We start from the raw sequence: 17,500 nt of genomic DNA on the forward strand, positions 1-17,500 counted from the left end.
TTTTTATATGTGAGTGACACTATTGATAATTAATTGAAATAATTTAAAAAGCAGGAATCAGTTCTGTTTGTGTCTGTTGAACTTTGTGTAGTTTCTGACTGTCTGACACTAAACTAATATGTCAATATCTATATTACACATATAGCTATAATAATTCATTTTTAGTTTTAAAAACTTATTTATTAAAACAAATAACAGCACCATTAATTTCTCCATAATGGTTAATTTATACATACTCCGTTTTGTTAGCCACCTATTATTCTCCCGCAAAAGTGCTTTAATATCGTATGTAATAGCAATCTTATATGTAATATCAATATGTCAGTGTTTAGTATTTAAACACTGACTTTCCCCACCTAAATCATTTATTCTTATATAAAAATAGTAATCACTGTACTCTCAGCTCTAGTTGTCTTAAAACTGCGCGCGTACGCACACAGAAACACACATTCGCACACAGTGACTACATACAATGCTTCTTATTACATTTTACTATACTTTAATGCCTTCGAACAAGCTACAAACTTCTGTACTTGTAATCATCTCTCGTTTACATCGATCGCACGTCTGTTTCTAACACATGACCCCCACCTACCAGACCACTTCCTTTCTGCTATCCCCAAGCGAGTGCTTCAGTTAAAAACGAAAACATTTCATTTAAAGAGGATCTGTTAGTATTCCTCGGTTACTTTCCTTTATCTGTTAACAGACAATTAAACCATTGAACTCACAAGAAGTTCGAGCACGAAACTAACAGCCTAATACCGGAAACAAGCTATGTCCAAATAAATTTCACTCTAATCGAATTATAAATTTTCTATTATACTTGTAATTCTTCGGTCTGTGAAATATTTTGTTGAATCTGTATATAGTTGCCGGTTGGTTTTGAAACGGGCTATCGGTTTGAATCTGCAGGAACCATAAATCAGATGACAACGCTAAATTCAAAGGTATCGTACATGGAAAGAAGAGTGATGGAAGAATAACTCTGGCACATCCATATGTATTGAGCACATTTCTTAAGTCAGTGAATTCACTGTCATAAGATTACATAGCATGAAGTTTTACGGCGTGTTTGTTGACAAGAAACACACGATTCATTTGCTGAATTTGCTTCTCAGATAATGTTTCCCAGTCAGTTCCACTTATCTTATTCCAACAGAGAGAAATTACTGATGAAAATGTAAAAGAGAGATGTGAGAGACAAAAGAGAAAGATACACAGAGAAACAGACAGATTAGAGAGTGTGTGGGATGGCGCTTCCTGCGGAATTTTTAATTCTCGACTAGTAGTACTGTGAAGCGTATGCTGGAAACATTTCCGAATCAGTCAACCGAGAATAGCTGCTAGCTTCTAACGCTGTTGGTGTAGCCAAGAAAGCTGGGGTGTGGCACTCTGACGCCGCCACAATTCTTTTAAATATGCATTCCTCTGAAATGATCGTTTGCTAATTTTATAATGATTTAATTCAAGAAGGCAAGGCTTGTAAGTCAGTTTTATGAGCTAATTTCTAGCTTAGTTGAACCACATAATATTCTATCAGTAACTAAACGAGCAATGGTTTAACAAGTACTAATAGATACAAGGCAACAGCAAAATTAAATTACTTTCAATAATTTTCTTGTTGTGATGCTTGCATCAAGTTTCTTTATCATTTCAACATTTCAAGTTAATTCTTAATGCACATCTTGTGAATAAACCAACACCACATACCGTCCATACATTACTATTTAGACAATTATAGATGAGCCAATATAAATTAGCAGCAACAAGATGGCTTTAATGAATATATTTCTTTCCCTCCTTCTCCTTTATTATTCTTCACTTTCACTTTTCTTCATCTTTACCTCTATCTTTTTATCGTGTTATATTCCTCTCTATAATGTGTGTTAACTCTCACTATCGTATCTCTCTCCCCTCCTTTCTTCTCACCGTTCTCTCTCTCTTTCTCTTTCTCTTTAAATTGTTTCTACTACAAGGAAACTCTTACGTGATCGCTCGACTTGCTAGAAACAGCAGCCAAATTTCCTCCCAAAGTTAAGCATACCATTTTCTAAAAACGACGGGATTGTCATGGCTGGAAAGCTTTCGATTATAGATCTACTTTATTCGAGATTAACCAAAAAGAACTACTCTGGATATGAAATTAATAGCAAGAAACATAACAAAAATAAATCTAAACATGAGAATTCGTAAGTTTTCATTGTGGGTGGAAGTTGGCAGAGGCAGTACAATGTCAACGGTTCGGGTCATATATCTGACATTATATTGAGTCTTTTAGCCCCGGGAAAACGCGGAAATTGGATCTAGATATTAATATGTTCAATAGTGGTATACTTTATTTCAAACGGTAACGGGACCACAGTGCCATCGCTTATAACTTTTGGCACAAGGCCACCAACTGACTTTGTTGATCGCTTGGTACTTATTTTACTGATCATGAGGGATGAACGGTAAAGTCAACCACGGCGGGACTTGAACTCAGAACGGAACGCAAAGAGAGATGAAATGCCACTATGCATTTTGCCCGGCGTGCTAGCGACTCTGCCAGTTCGCTGTCCAAGGAACCACTGCGTAATTGACAAATGATTTGTTATTATGTATGTTTGGGTTCGAATCCAACCCCAGGAATATTTTAGAAAAGTCTAAACTCAAACTGCCTTACATTACATCAAAGTACACCAACACCATTTTTCATTATTTTAATTCTACTGGGTTCTCCTGTTTGATTATTCAATCACGGGGCTCGAAATGACAAAACCTGGCGGTAATTTAACAGAGTTGTTAGAGTATGGGATAATATTTTTTTCTTGGTCCCCGCGTTCTGTGTTCAAATCCTGCTGGTGGGGATCCTTTGCCTTTCATTCTTTAGGATCGTTAACATAAAATACCATTCAGAGTGGTGTATTGTTAAAATTACTTGAGCATTTATTCCAGTTCTTTGTCTTCTGAGTTCCTGCGTGGTTAACTTAATCTATAATCCGGTTTAACACTATGACTGGTCCTTGGATGACTTTAACACACTTCACTCTGTTGTAAGCATTTGGGTTCGATCTTTTGTCTGGCATATAACTTCCTCTCTTTTTCTTATCAATCTATGATGTTCTGAAAACAAATAAAGAATCGTGACCATCCTACTTCCCTACTAAGTGTCAAAAAAACCTTAGAAAAATCGAATTGTATAGACGGTCTTTTCTGTCAGTACAGTTATTGTGAGATTGATACTATGAGTGTTAAAGGCATTTAAGTTCTCTTCAATGAAGACATTCACTCACAGAGCAGCTGTGACTCTTTATCACTCGCATTGTACATCGATTGTGAGAAGCTATTACCTGTTGTATTTATTAGGAAACACATTATTATCGTAACAAATACAGTAATGCCTTGATATACCAGTTAATTTGATCCCGAAGACAGCTCGTAAAGCGAAAACTCGTAAAGCAGAACAGTAATTTTTCCATAGTAGCAATGTTATAAATCGTAATTCGTTCCCAGAAAGATATTTTACCTATAAATTTTATAAACCTTGTCAATAACTGTCAATAAAACAACAGGTACTTTTTGGTTATCTCACCCCGCTTAAAAAATTACCATTAGAAAATTGGGTTATCTCCCTACTAAAAAATGGGTTTATGAGGCGACAAGAGATTTGATTAAAAGAGTTTAGATCCTTTTGATTTAATACTTCAGCACATTGTTGACTTTTGGCCTCCTCGATAGGCATGGTATGATTTTTTATATAAAAATGTTATTAGATTCAATGTTTAATGTTTTTTAATTTCCCTGTTTATTAATTTTTTCATTCTGTTTTTGCTTTAATGAGGGTTAAACATTTTTTTTTAGTAGGGGGAGATAACCAAAAGTACCGATATTTTTCATAAAACGGGGGAAGCTAACCCAATTTATTAATGGGTCGAGATAACCAAAAAGTACCAAACAACAATAGAATGTAAAGAGTCTTTCATGTGAAGTAAAAATAATGTCAAGATCATTTATAATTTCAAAAATAATTATTATAATAATAATCGTTTTCTGAATTACTTTCACATGCACTAGACCCGCGCGCACCATCACTTGTAGACTCGATCGCCGATTCAAAAGCAGTCATTGGTGGACTTGTAGATTTCTTTTTAAAGAACTGGTCTAGAGTTGTTTGCTTAGAAGCTTTTTGTCGCTCTCTATAAATTTCTCGGTAACACGTAGAAGCATTTGTTATGGTAGTAGAAACATATGCACTTCGTTCAAAATTTGGATCTTTATATCTATTATAAAATAAAACTCGTAAAGCGGGTCCTCGTAAAATGAGGTATTACTGTATATACTTACATTCTCAGATACTGCTAGGCAATCTCTGTGTGGTCATTCACCTTACTATAAATAGTGGGAAAAATCTACAACTCACGTTGCCCAGTATGTCCTATATTTTTGAATACAGGACATACTGCGCAACGTAGAATGTGGATGGGATGCTTTAGATCATATGTCTATTCGAACAGATTTGACTTGGCATTTAAAAAAAAATCCTTAAATTCCAGTGCAAAGATTTTATTACTTGCGGCATCCATCGGTGGGGCAACAGTTTATGTATGGAAAATTTTATAGTACCTTTACACTAATTAGAAATTGCACCTGTCACAAAGGAGTTTATTTATGCAACATTATCTCCAAATACTATCTATTAGCTGCGCTGCATAAGCATTGTGCAACATTTTCTCTGTTTGAAGTTTTCATAATTTAATCATAAGATATATGCAGTGAAACAGGTTGTGCATTTCAAACGCAGTTACTGATGCTGCGAAGGGAAGAAATTAGTGGTTTTGAACGGATTAAGCAATGGATTAAATCTACCACCAAAACTAATTAAGTTGTTTCGTTTATTTAGCCCAAAGTCTCCCTCCTCTCTGTCCACACCTTATTCTGTATATATATATATATATATATATATATATATATACACATAGATAGATAAAGAGAGAGAGAGGAGAGAGAGATTAAGATGGGAACAGACAGAGAGTAAATACATATAGACACACAGATATAGTACATGTATATGACTTATTGGCACTCTGTCCGTTATGACGACGAGGATTTCAGTGATCCGATCAACAGAACAGCCTGTTGGGGAAATTAGTGTGAGAGTGGCTGAGCACTCCACAGACACGCGTCCCTTTAACGTAGATCTCAGGGAGATTGAGCGTGATACAGAATGTGACAAAACTGGCCCCTTTTGAATTACAGGCACAACTTATTTTTTCCAGCTGAGCGAACTGGACCAATGTGAAATAAAGAGTCTAACTGAAGAACAGAGCGCGCCACTGGTAATGCAACTCATGACCTTACGATCGTGACCTGAGTACCTATAACCGCTAAGTCACGTGCCTTCAGATGTACATGACTATAGACTATATATTAGTAATGGAAGCACTCCGTCGGTTACGACGATGAGGGTTCCGGTTGATCCGAATCAACGGAACAGCCTGCTCGTGAAATTAACGTGTAAGTGGCTGAGCACTCCACAGACACGTGCAGCCTTAACGTAGTTCTCGGGGATATTCAGCGTGACACAGAGAGTGATAAGGCCGGCCCCTTGAAATACAGGTACAACAGAAACAGGAAGTAAGAGTGAGAGAAAGTTGTGGTGAAAGAGTACAGCAGGGATCACCACCATCCCCTGCCGGAGCCTCGTGGAGCTTTAAGGTGCTTTCGCTCAATAAACGCTCACAACGCCCGGTCTGGGAATCGAAACCGCGATCTTATGACCGCGAGTCCGCTGCCCTAACCACTGGGCCATTGCGCCTCCACATATTAGTAATATAGATATAAAGATCGTCTAAGTAAAAAAAAAACAAAGCAAACACATGTTTTGGTGTGTAATGTTGATCGTTAATTATATAACAACCTGGGTCAAAAGTTGTTTTATATTCAAAGCTTCAGTCAATAGTTCAAGCAAATTACATACGAAAAGCGTTCATTCATCAAAATATAGCTCATCATATTCTTTTGTTTATTGCCACTATTGCTATAGAAGTTCAAGTCTACGCTTATACCATCTGGTGCTTTTAGAAGCAAAAAACTCACTGAACCCGTTTTCAACCTCATCCACATTGAACTTTCGTCCGTGCAGAAGATAAGTTATGGTTTGGAAAAGGTGGTAATCTGATGGTGCAAGATTAGGATTGTAGGCAAATTTTCGCTTGGCCACATTGGCAGTGTGCGCTGGGACATTGTCATGCTCATGGAGAGCACATCTTCGATTGACCAATATCGAGTAGTGGGATTTGAAAGCACTATGTACTCACTGCAGTTCTTAGGCAAGCGTTCATAGCATAACTATCTGCGACAAGCTCAAAGTGCAACGCTGCCTCAAAATTCCACCAAACATACAACCTGACTTCTTGTTCAAACCGCCTTGGTTTGACAACAATCCCTGAAACCTGGTCGGAACGCTGCCACTGATTAACTTATTAGGATTACGAAAATAAATCCATTTTTCATTCCATTTACAGTTCGACGGCAAAAACGGGTATCTCGAGGATTTTCTAGCAGTTGTTTGCAAATGTTCCCACGTTGTTGAGCCTAATGATTGGTCAGTCCATAAGGAATTTCTCGATAGCGTCTGTTCACAAGGACAAGCATATAGAGGTGTCGATTGGTGGTGCTTTGTGAAGAACCAAGTTCAACTGACGGTGTACGAGTGCTTGTGCTTGGCTGTTGTTCAGAGTAAAAGAAGATACTCACGCACGCACGCACACACACACACACACACACACACACACACACACACACACACACACACACACACACACACACACACAGGGGTTGGTCAAATTTATCGAAACGCAACAACATTTTAAAAAAATAATTTAATATGGGTTAGGAACAACTTTGGCAGCAATTACAGCTTGAATTCTCGTACAAAGTTTGAATTGTTTTCAAAGGAGTTTTTGTCCATTCTTCAGCTAAAACAGTCTGCAGTTCTTGTAATGATGATGGTGGAGGATATCGACCCCTTACTTGTTTTTTCTAAAATGCACCATAAATGTTCAATAATATTGAGATCTGGGACTGTGGTGGCCAGATAAGATGTTCAACTTCGCTAGAATATTCTTCGTGCCATTCAGTAACAAATTTAGCTGTGTGAATTGGTGCATTATCATCCTGAAAGATTGCGTTTCCCACCGGAAACAGTTCCGCAACCATATGATGAATTTGATCTGATAAAATGCTTAAATAATCTTGACTATTAATTCTTCCATGAAGGAAAACCATTGGGCAGCAAATTTCCAAGATATAGCCCTCCAGATCATCACAGATCCTCCTCCATGTTTAACAGTTGGAAGAAGGCAGTCTGGGTCAAATGCTTCTTTTGGCTGTTTCCACACGTATGGTTGGAAATAAGGTAAAGGATGACTCGTCTGAGAAAATAACATTCTTCCACTATTCTAAGGACCAATACTGTAGGTTTTTACTCCACTCTAAACGTTTTGCAACGTTTGTTTTTGAAAGTAGTGATTTTCTGATTGCAGCCCTCCCGTGAAATCGAGCTTTGTGCAGCTCCCGGCGAGCAGTTTTTGTGGAAACTGGATTCTCAAGGTGGTCATTAAACTCGGCAGTAATTTTGGGTGCTGTATTTTTGTGATTCTTTCTAACAATTCGCGTAAGAGGTCGGCGGTCCCTATCTGAACGTTTTTGTTTTCTTCCGGATTTCTCTCTCTTTCTAAAAGGCTGTCATTACATTCGACACAGTCCTTCTTGATATACCAAAATATTTCAACTGTTTTCGTATGATAGCGTCTGCCATACGAATATCAACAACTTTACCTCTTTGAAAGTCCGATAGATGTGTCATTTTAATGAATTTTAATTACCTTTTTCTGATGATATCTGAAAAGAAACAGCAATTTTAGCAAAACATATTAAGCAATACAAATAATAAATCAAAAAACATAAAAATAAACAAGCTTTTTAACGATTTCATAGATATTTCAAAATTATGATGCTATGATCCTAGGTTTTCCATTATTTTATTCAATCCCTGTATATACATACATACATACATACATACATACATACATACATATATATATATATATATATATATATATATATATATATATATATATATATATATATATACCAAATATATATTATATATAGGCGCAAGAGTGGCTATAGGCGCAGGAGTGGGTATAGGCGCAGTAGTGGCCATAGGCGCAGGAGTGGCTATAGGCGAAGGAGTAGCAATAGGCACAGGAGTGGCTGTGTGGTAAGTAGCTTGCTTACCACCACATGGTTCCGGGTTCAGTCCCACTGCGTGGCATCTTGGGCAAGTGTCTTCTACTATCGCCTCGTAAGTGGATTTGGTAGACGGAAACTGAAAAAAGCCCGTCATATATATATATATGTATGTATATGCATGTGTGTGTGTATGTTTGTGCGTCTGTGTTTGTGCTCACCCCCACATCACTTGACAACCGATGCTAGTGTGTTGACGTCTCCGTAACATAGCGGTTCGGCAAAAGAAACCAATAGAATAAGTACTAAGCTTATAAAGAATAAGTTCTGGAGTCGATTTGCTCGACTAAAGGTGGTGCTCCAACATGGCCGCAGCCAAGTGACTGAAACAAATAAAATAATAAAAAAACATACACGCACACATACATATAAGTGTGAATTGCATGGATAATAATGAGTAGATAAATAGATAGCAAAATAGAGTGACAGAGAGAGGGAGAGAGAGAGGGGGTAGAGAGGGAGAGAGAGAGAGGGAGAGAGAGAGAGAGAGAGAGAGAGAGGGAGAGAGAGAGAAAAATCAGTATTGAAAGATGAGTTGATGCTGAAAATTAAACTTGTAAGCGAAAACGGTAGTGTTTATATGAATAAACAAATATATAAACAAATAGATATAAACACGTTTAGTGAAACTATTATTTTGTGATATAGATGATATATTAGTTAGGCGCAGGAGTGGCTGTGGGCTAAGTAGTTTGCTTATCAACAACATGGTTCCGGGTTCAGTCCCACTGCGTGGTCCTTTGGGCAAGTGTCTTCTACTATAGCCTCAGGTCGACCAAAGCCTTGTGAGTGGATTTGGTAGACGGAAACCGAAGGAAGTTTGTTGTATATATACATATATATATATATATATTTGTGTGTGTGTGTGTTTGTGTGTCTGTGTTTGTCACCCCAACATCACTTGACAACCGATGCTGGTGTGTTTACGTCCCCGTAACTTAGCAGTTCGGCAAGAGAGACCGATAGAATAAGTACTAGACTTACAAAGAATAATCCTGGGGTCGATTTGCTCGACAAAAGGCGGTGCTCCAGCATGGCCGCAGTCAAATGACTGAAACAAATAAAAGGAAAATAAAAGTATATTGTGCAAATAGTTGAAAAAACAAATAGAGATAATGCAGCAAACTGAGGGGAAGAGAGAGACTGTCCATGACATAAGGAGTCACAGAATGATTGTAAAAAGGCACCGCGACATAAAGAAAAGGTAAAGGGAAACGGCAGAGAGAAAGAACGAGCGCGTTAATTTACCAAGAGAAATAGCATTTATATGCTTATACTCAGATGTGCTTCTATGAGTATGCCTATGTACGTGTTATCTACGTCTTTGTGAGTGGATCGTATAATCACGTGCTTCAATTCGTGTGAATATATTGCAAAGAATTGTTCTAGCCATCAGTAAGAAAATTAGAAAGGAAATGGGATGTTTCGCTTTTATACGAAAACATGTGAACTTTAGTTCTTGCGAAAGTGACCTGTTATCAATCAAATCATTCAGTATCTTGACCTACGTTTCTACTTCGGAAAACTCATCAGTAAAGCACTGGAATCAGTAAAAGGCTGGAATATTTTTTTCAACAGACTTACCGTTGTTATTGATATATTGGATTATTTTTTCTTTAAAATAATTTTTGGGATTTGGAGCCAATTCAGAGAAAACTATTGCCAATGATAATCCTCTTTTACAGGCATACAAACAGAAGACTTGTTAATGACTCATCTTATGGCTGTCGTTATTTTCGGTACCTAGTGTGGTTAGATAATTATATATGGTTCTAATAATGATTACTTTTTCTCTAAGCACAATTCCCAGACGTCACTCCTAAAGGATGTAATGGATGCAATTAACTACAGAACATTGCTTGCAAATTTTGGCATAAGACTAGCAATTTCTGAGGAGGGTTAAATCAATTACATTGACCCTAGTGCTTTACTGGTAATAATTTTATCGCTCTCGAAAGGACGAATGGCAAAGTCGACCTCAGCAGAATTTGAACTCAGAACATAATGACAGACGAAGCGCTACTATGCATTTTGCCCGGTGTGCTAATGATTCTGCCAGCTCGCCGCCTTACATTAACTATAGAATTGTACTTACACTTTTTCATTGCGATGGAAAGCAACGCGGATCGACGTATGAGTTGAAAGATCAGCCTCTAACCCAATGGTATAGGTGATAGTGAAGTGACGAAAAATAAAGTTACCTTCTCGAGTCATACTGACACATGAGGGCCAGTTTCACGGCGTATATATTCCCCACCTGGACGGGACACTGCTCCATTGCAGGATTACTCATTTTTGCCAGCTGAGTGGACTGGAGCAATGTGAAATGAAGTGATTTGCTCAAGAACACAAGGCATCGCTCGGTCCAGGAATCGAAACTGCAATCTTACGATCTTAAGTCCAACACCCTAACCACGAAGCTAAACGCCTACACTAGTAGAGTGAAAGATTTAAAAGGAGTTGTATATAAAAGTCACCTAGGATAATGACTTTAGAGTGAAGTGCACTGTTCTCAATGTGTAAAGAGTAGAACAGTCTGTATTAGAGATATGTTCAAAAAGCCATAGAGGCCGCTGATGTATTTCAATGATCGTCCTAGAACAACAGTAACTGGGAGACTATTGCTGACTTCCAGGTTAGAAAAGCACGTTGCGAGAAGAGTAATGGTATCTGCAAATACTGAAGCATCATCCTTCAGGAAGAAATTGGATTATAGTGTAACCATGAACAAAAATGGATTAAATGTAAATGATGAGCAGTTTGTATCTCAGAAAGAAATATATAAAACATAGGTTTACAGTTTTATCGTATATATTGAAATAGCAGATTAAAAGACACTTGTGAGGGCAAAATGGCGGAGGAAGAAGGCGGACATATGATAGACGCAAACTAATATTATCGAATTAATCTTTAGGACGGTGAGCCCTTTGAGTGTTGAAAAAAAGGTTTAAAGGTATTTCTTCCAAACATTGCTGTCATTCTCTCTAGATCGATAAAATATAACAGTCAAGTATTGGAATCGCTCTCTCTCTCTCTACCGATCTATCTCTCTGTCTATTTATCTATGTGTATATGTATATATGTACGTATATATACATATGCACATATGCATGTATCATATATGTTTATCATTATTTAATTTTATTTCAAGATTTTCTTGCCATAGAGAAAGTTCCTGTTTCTAACATAGATCCAAGGCCCCTTCATTAGAATTTCAACATTATCAGGGTATTTTTGTATGTATATATTTATATATGTAGATTTCTATGTGTTGTTTTCTGCATGCATTCTGATGCATATACCTACATGTCTAAGCATGTTCATATATACTTAAATGATAAACTTCTACAAAGTTTTACACATTTTTGTATGTATATATGTATGTATGTGTGTGTTTGTATGTATGTATGTGTGTGCTTATATGTATGTGTGTGTGTGTGTGTGTGTGTGTAGGCGTGTGACTGAATGTTGCAGTCATGAGGGTAAGATTCTGGTTTCGATTCCTGGAACGGGCGATGCGTTGCGTCCTTTTGAGCAAAACACATCCAGTACACTCAGTAGGCGAAAATGTGTAATCCTGCAACGGATCGCCGTCCTATCCAGTGGGAGGCCACAAATTTCAGGAAACCAGCATGATCAATCTAAGGCTTCGAATAGACCTTCGATCCTGTTTTGATATATATATATATATTGCATTCGAAAGGCGGAGTAGATGGAACGGGGACAACTGGAGAAGGGGAATATTCTTTATGTTGTATGTCGCGTTTCTTTGTTTTTTCGTTGTTCGAAAAAAAAGCTTGTTTCTATGTTTTGTTTTTGTTTTCGCTTCTCATTGTGTTCAACGTTTCTTTTTGATGTTCTGTACCCATATATGCATGTATATATACATATATATGTAGGTATGTACATATATGTATATATATATGCATTTATATATATATATATATATTATTTATATCATTATATGATCGAACGCCACGCATCCTTTTCCAAGTAAGTTTTATCTCTCTCTCTCTCTCTCTCTCTCTCTCTCTCTATATATATATATATATATATATATATATATATATATATATATATCTGCGCGTGTGTATATATGCATGCGTACATATAAAATAATATGTTTGTTATATACGTGTGCCGGTATGTAGATGAATACAATCCTTCCTATTATAGGCACAAGTCCTTAAATTTTGGGGGAGGTGGCTAGTCGATTACATCGACCCTTGTGCTGGGCTGGTACTTATTTTACCGATACCGAAAGGACGAAAGGCAAAGTGGAATTCAGCAGAATTTGATCCCAGAATGTAAAGACAAATGACATGCTGCTGCTAAGTGTCTTTTTTCTGCGTGCCTATGATTCTTATTTCTTTACTGCCCACAAGGGGCTACACACACAGGGGACAAACAAGGACAGGCAAACAGATTAAGTCGATTATATTGACACCAGTGCGTAACTGGTACTTATTTAATCGACCCCGAAAGGATGAAAGGCAAAGTCAACCTCGGCGGAATTTGAACTCAGAACATAGCAACAGACGAAATACCCATTTCTTTACTACCTACAAGGGGCTAAACACAGAGGGGACAAACAAGGACAGACAAACGGATTAAGTCGATTATAGCGACCCCAGTGCGTAACTGGTACTTATTTAATCGACCCCGAAAGGATGAGAGGCAAAGTCGACCTTGGCAGAATTTGAACTCAGAACGTAGCGGCAGACGAAATACTGCTAAGCATTTCGCCCGGCATGCTAACGATTCTGCCAGCTCGCTGCCTTAATCTCAATAAATATAATATATGCAGAAAAATAAACAGGTAATTTATATGCATGTATTATTTTATAAAAAATTCTTTTAATCGTTTTTTTTTTAATCCTAAGTTCCGTTTTCGTCATTGAACTTAAAATCTTGAAAAGGTTCGAAGACTACTCTAAATTTTCAAATAACTATCAAAATAAATTCATCAGTACACTGTTCATCGACGCAAACATTGGAGAAGGAAAAAGTAATCTAAAACAAACGTTCTCATAACTCAATCACCAATTCCTGTTGATAAAAGCATTAATTTTGTTATTCTTTCTGTTTTAACAGATTAAAAGATTAACTGACTATCTTAAGACAAAATTTAAAACGGCAAGCAAAAACAAGATGGTAAACATTTTAAAATTTTCTGAAATCCAGCATCGAAAAAATAATTTTTTACAAGAAAGTTTTTCTTTAAGCTATGAAATATAGACAGCGGATAAAGCAAAATTTTCAAGAAATATGCGTGAATTAGAGAGTTGTACTAACACCTTAGTCACTGTAAGTTTTGTGTTAACTCTTCATTGATTATTTACAACCATTGTGATGGTATTTACATCATTCGTATATTAACAAATACTTGATTTAACATCGAAGGACATCTAATTATCTGGTTAGGTTTTTTTTACTTGCCTCAGGTATTGGAAAGCGCCCATGCTTGGATACCACCGTGAACGGTTTTGGTCGAACGAATCGAACCCAGTAGTCGACTCTGGTACACATTCTACCGGTCTCGTTTGCCGCATCACTAAATAACAGGAACGTAAACAAACCAACAAGGGATGCTAAGCTGTGGTGGCAGACAATGCCGCATCGCTAAATAATAGAGACGTAAAGAAACCAACAACGGATGCCAAGCTGTGGTGGTAGACAAATTTCTCATCAAACAGCCACATCTGCGCTTATAAAATAATTGTATTCCCACTGTTAGAATGAGTACTAGGCTTAAAAAAGAAGTACTGGTGACGATTCTTTCGACTAGAAAATTCCAGGCAGTGCCCCAGCATAACCGTAGTCTAATGACTGAAAGACGTAAAAGATTAAGACACAAACACACACACATACATCCATATATATCTATACACACACACACACACACACACACACACACACACACGTATATATAAAAGGGTGGGTGCATGTATGTGTATGTGTGTGCGTGTGTTTCTGCGTGTGTATGTGCACGTCAGTTAACTGTATTCCACTGAAGACAAAAGCTGTACATTCATTATAAGATCACTTGTCTCAATGCGGACGAACACACGAACAAACCTTGTTTTCACACAGCTATTCTTCTTCTGTCAAAGACATTTTAAACATAAGCACGATGTTCTCATTAATATTTATTTTTCCGCAAGAACCACTCAGATATAAGATTGTGACAAAATTTCCTTTTGTTAGAATTTATACAACAATCAAACTGCCGATTTAATGAAATGCTGGTCTTCACAAAATGTCTTCCAGTCCTTCACAAGTTTTAGCTTAGTTGGCCGAATTTTAAAAATACAATCCATTCATCTTTGTTCATTTATTTAGAAATCTAACTTCACTCAGTTGGCAGGTAAGCGTTTCATTACGTAACCAAATACATTGATGACCATAGATATGAAGAACGTGAATGGAAGTTCTAAGTAACAGAGTTGATTGTCTATTACGTCAATTGTCTACATATTGCTTCTTTTCCATTGACTTCCGCTGTTATATTCTGGCGACAAAGTAATAACTCATTTTGCGAAGAGTCGGTTCTACGTTTCTAGATTAGAGAATAAATTTCCAAATCTTGACACTTTTTTTGTCAAATATTGAAGTGTTGTATTGGCATTTGGGTTCTTAAATAAAAGCATTTACGTTCAGAATAACTGATGAGCATGTTCGTCCTTTCACGATCATGCTATTGCTAAAGAAATGCTATGGAGAATATATGATTTATTCATAGGTCATATCTACGATGTAAATCGTAGCCAGTCGAGTTGATAGAATACCTTAAAGACGGCTACGTAATTGACAGTTTACATCACTTTAAACGAGGTTGTGTTTTGCCCATCGTCGAGGGAGATCCGTTTATGTGGTCATTCACCCTGCAAGACACAGCAGTCAAATTTTCTTCGTGCATATGCAACAATTTAAAACATACAGTCGGGACACAATGGATAAGGCTGTTAGATACACTGTCTAAAAAGTGAAGTTCAGGTCACTTTCCAATTACTTTGAGCATAATACTGCTCAGTCAAACCAGAAATTATCTAACTCTCTTTAAATCTCGCTTTATCGTCTTATAAAATGAACGATCCGTTGATAATATAGTCATAGATAATTAAGATGAGATGGTCAAAGCGGACCAGCTTTGATAATGGGTCTGCTAGAATTTAGTCGATTTGGTACTTAACACCAACAACTGCAAATCTTTGATTACTAAATTGACATACTTCAGCCTATTACTTTTAGAAATTCAAACGGCATACTCTTAGAGTTATCACAATTTCAAGGGAAGATGAAAGTTTAAACTCTAACTGATCCCAGATGATATAAGGAGGAAACATTTGAAAAAAAAACAATAATTAAAAGTAATGTGTAGTGGGGAGCATCTTCCGCCCAACGTATGAAGAAGAAAGGAATGAAATGCAGAAGAAAAAATAATAAAACCGTAAGAACGACAAGAAGAATGAGGACGTAATCAAGAATGAGAACAACAAGAACAAAAAAGAAGAAAAAGAATTATTGGTAATACTATGGAAAGACTTTCTCCCGTGTTTATTGGTCACCTTGACTAAAGATCAGATTAAACTGAGCAGGTGAGTTACTTAATCGATTGATTTGACCGGGATTAATTATTTCTCATAATAATTTTAAACTTAACTTTTCCTTTTTTTTAATCTGAGGAAAGAGTTTAGTTGGTATGGCCATTGCTGACCTTCTCAAGCTAGTGAGCAATCAATGGTAATTGGTTTCAAATTTTGGCATGAGTGCACCAATTTCGAACGATAGTGTAAGTGGATTAAAGGTAAAGGTAAAGCTACCCTCTCGGGTCATGCTGACTCATAAGGGCCAGTTTCCCGGTTTCATTGCATATAAATTCTCCACCTGGACGGGATGCCGGTCCGTCGTAGCATTACTCATTTTTGCCAGCTGAGAGATTTGGAGGAACGTGAAACGAAATGATTTGCTCAAGAGCATAACTCGTCACCCGGTCCAGGAATCGAAACGACAATTTTACGATCCTGGGTTCAACACCCTAACCACTAAACCACACGTCTCCACTGTAAGTGGATTACATCGACCCAAGTGCTCAGCTGGTGCTTAGTTTATCGACCTCGAAAGGATGAAAGGCAAAGTCAACTCTGGTCTCGACAGAATGTGAACTCAGAACGTAAAGACGGACGAAATACCTATTTCTTTACTTCCCACAAGAGACTACACACAGAGGGGACAAACAAGGACAGACAAACGGATTTAGTCGATTATATCGACCCCAGTGCGTAACTGGTTCTTATTTAATCGACCCTGAAAAGATGAAACGCAAAGTCGACCTCGGCGGAATTTGAACTCAGAACGTAACCGCAGACGAAATACCTATTTTTTTACTGCCTACAAGGGGCTACACACAGAAGGGACAAACAAGGACAGACAAACGGATTTAGTCGATTATATCAACCCCAGTGCGTAACTGGTTCTTATTTAATCGACCCCGAAAGGATGAAAGGCAAAGTTGACGTCGGCGGAATTTGAACTCAGAACGTAGCAGCAAACGAAATACCGCTAAGCATTTTGCCCGGTGTGCTAACGATTATGCCAGCTCGCCGCCTTAGCGCTCAAGGTAATTGGCATTTAACTTTGGATACCAATCAGTGGAGTTGCGTAGTGGTGGTGGTGGTGGTGGGGAATATGCTCAGGAAGTTTTAAGAGGTTTGGATTCTGAGCTGGAAAGACTGGAATAAAGAATTTAATATAAGATTATCAGGATGTGATGCGTTGTTTTCTTTTGAGCAAAACATTCCCTTTTATGTTGTTCTAGTCCATTCAGTTCTAAAGTAGTAAGGACTCTACGAAGGACTGTTTAAACTGTTCAGGTTGAATGTGAATTCGGTCACTTATGCTCCATGGAAACGAAGTAACCAAACCTACGGGTCCTAAGACTGCAGACAATAATGTTCATGGGTTGATGATGATGATGATGACGACGACGACGACGACAATGATGATGATAATGAAACTTTCTCCACGCGTGGCTGTGCTTCTCAACGACATGGTTCCGGGTTCAGTCTCACTGCATGGTACCTTGGGCAAGTGTCTTCTACTATAGCCTCGGGCCAACCAAAGCCTTGTGAGTGGATTTGGTAGACGGAAACTGAAAGAAGGCCGACGTGTGTGTGTGTGTGTGTCTGTGTGTGCGCGCGTGTGT

This window comes from Octopus sinensis, linkage group LG9 (assembly GCF_006345805.1).
Source record: "Octopus sinensis linkage group LG9, ASM634580v1, whole genome shotgun sequence".
NCBI lineage: Eukaryota > Metazoa > Mollusca > Cephalopoda > Octopoda > Octopodidae > Octopus > Octopus sinensis.